Source organism: Ceratosolen solmsi, unplaced genomic scaffold, assembly GCF_000503995.2.
Source record: "Ceratosolen solmsi marchali unplaced genomic scaffold, CerSol_1.0 scaffold90, whole genome shotgun sequence".
Classification (NCBI taxonomy): domain Eukaryota; kingdom Metazoa; phylum Arthropoda; class Insecta; order Hymenoptera; family Agaonidae; genus Ceratosolen; species Ceratosolen solmsi.
The window spans coordinates 184,914-187,796 of record NW_011948460.1 but is presented as its reverse complement, the minus strand read 5'-3'; positions in this window follow the sequence as shown (position 1 = coordinate 187,796).

The window sequence follows — 2,883 nt, the reverse complement described above, 5'->3', positions numbered from 1 at the left end:
TAGCGGTGACTCATCACGCACATTCAAACATCAGCAAAATTACAAAAATCAGGTCTGCCAGATACAGAGGAAAAAGAATTAACATAATACTTGACGCCACAACGAATGTCAAGGGCACCAAGACACCAAAGGCAACCAGATCAATAAAAGCTAAAACTCTTAGCAGCGCCACATCATCACAAATAAACAATGAATTTTCAATGAAAATAAAAACACATTTTAAGCGCATTAATCTATCACAGACCCTCGCTGAACAATATGTCACACCGCGATCCAACGTCACAGTAGAGGAACTCTCGGACTCATACTCTGTGGCAGAGGAAATTCACAAGGCCTTTGCTGAGGAACACGCTTATTTAGAGATCATCTGGCCAGCGAATGAAGAAGATCACGAATATCTTTCATCAGATGCTTTTACCAGAGAAACAGTTCAATACACTACCACTAGAGGTATCATCAGCGCGCTTCGCCAACAATACATGGTCGAATGCAATGAGCACCAGGCTGTAGCACCATTAATAAAAACATCCGGAAGCTGTTTACCAGTGCTTAAACTCCCTAAATTTTCCGGAAAACAAGAAGATTGGGATGCCCTTAGCGATCTTTTCACTGCACTCGTTCTAAAAAACAATGACATCTCTCAGGTTGATAAGTTAAATTACCTCTGGACCTCTTTAGACGAGAGAACTTTACCATTAATAAAAGGTCTCCCACTGACAAACGAATCATTGTCACCAGCATGGGAGCTACTGAAGCAGTACAAGAACCAACGTCTTTCAATCCGTTCTGGCCTTCTTAAACTATTTCCTCCAGTAAAAACAATAAAGGGTGATGCAGACACTTTAGAAAATCTAGTCAAAAGATCAGAATAAGCAATCAAGCACCTCTCCTTGAATGTACTGCCAGATTTATGGAATTATATATTGGCACATCAAATCTCACTTTACTTTGACCGTGCCATCGTAGAGCCATGGGAAGCTTCACTCGGGACATGTACCACCTATCCACGATTAGATCAATTAAGAACGTTCCTCAAAACCAAGGTGAGGTTATTAAGACAAGGTGAAAAGGTAAATTAGCCTGCTATATACTCTATTACACGATAAAAGGAGTCATCCATCCGAAAACGCCAGTCTCATGATTACACACCTGTCTGGGATCAGACTAAAAACCTGCTTATGATGGTGGGTGGAGGCTTGCTGGCAAATGGAAGGGGCAATGCGATTATTCAATACTGCCTTTAATGTTTATAGTCTTTTCTTTTATAAAATATAATAAATAACGAATAGTTAATAATCTATGAATATCGAAATGAATGTATGATACAATGAATAGATGAGAGTTTCTTCAATTAATATGAGCGACAAGAATCCTGTAAGTGTATTCTTGGTAGCTTGCTGCTTGATTCTCCTACTCGTAGTTATGAACTAGTGGTGGTAGTGGGAGATTCGCGCTGATAAGGGGCAGCGATGATGCTAACGTTGCCGCTGGCGAGATGAGCTGTAGCGGTCTGAGGGAGGGAGGATGTCCGTGTCACGTCACTGCTTGACGGGTGGGAGGATTCCTCGCACTGTATACCGTGTGTTAGTGGTGCTGCTTACTTAGTTGACGGAAGCCGTGTATTAGTGATCCGTAAGAAAGTGTGTAATAGCGTAACTTACGTGCGTTGAGGTCGATCTCAGTTGCATTGATAGTACGCAGGGACGTGTGTAATAGCGTTACGTACGGATTGGAATCGATCTCTGTAGCAGCGTTGGATGGCCGAATGAGCGTGACTTCCATTGAGCTGGAGTCGATTTGTACAATGGCGATCCGATCTTGATGAGTGCTTGACTGAACGAGTAAGAAATCGAGAACGGCACGTGCAGCTCCTTAAATATTCTCGGACCAACTCGATGCGCCGATAGCGCATCGGTGGCTGTTACTATGCCGCTATTTTTCATGACGTCAATTGGGCATAGCATTGTCGGGTTCATTTGTTATTACTTCTTGAAGTTATAGTCGTATATCAGAGTTTTTCGGCTAGAAGCATTCTTTGAGTCCTGTGGCCAATGTTTACAAAACAATGTTTCACGCGCTCATACCTCTCCCACTTTGTATTCCGCTCAAAGATACTGTGATCTGTAACATCAGATGACTAGATCGGAAACTACAACTCACCCAAGAGAAGACAATCAACGACCTTGCTGAACACCGCAGTGATTACAGTAAAATCACAATCTACTATATATCAAGCTCGATATGTTATATATCAAAGCTTCTTATTGACAACGGCTTTGAAACTACACTGATCATTGATGAATTTACAAGGAAACTGCAAGCAAGCCCACAGAAAACCACTGTCATGATCGATAAATTAGGAAGGACATCACCGATGCAAACAAGTAGTAAAAATTACATAAAGTACCAGTTATAACTGCGAAGAAACGATGAACTCCCCGAAAATACCTGACTATCTATATCTTCCGAAGAATTTAAAATTAGCAACAACATTTAAGTTATTTGCAAAGGATGAATATAATAGACGAATCACATCATCCTCAGAATGAAGATTATCGGATAAATATTCATATATCATTTCAATAAGTAATAAATCTGAATTTGATAAAACCAACTGAAGCTATAACTTCACAGCAAAATATCATTATAAGTAAATGACTAAATTAGATCGAATGAAAAATCAATTTCACTATGTTTGAGAATAAGAGACTCCGTTTAGTAAGGCAATAAAATATCTGACAAGTAATGTCATGAAAATTGTATTTAAGACTTCAAAACTTTCCTGCTCATAATTATTTGTACTAGTGTCATAAAACATCTGGAAAACTCTAGCGGAACGTGCTCATACTCCCAGTGCAGTAGAACCTAATGGGTTTACTGCCG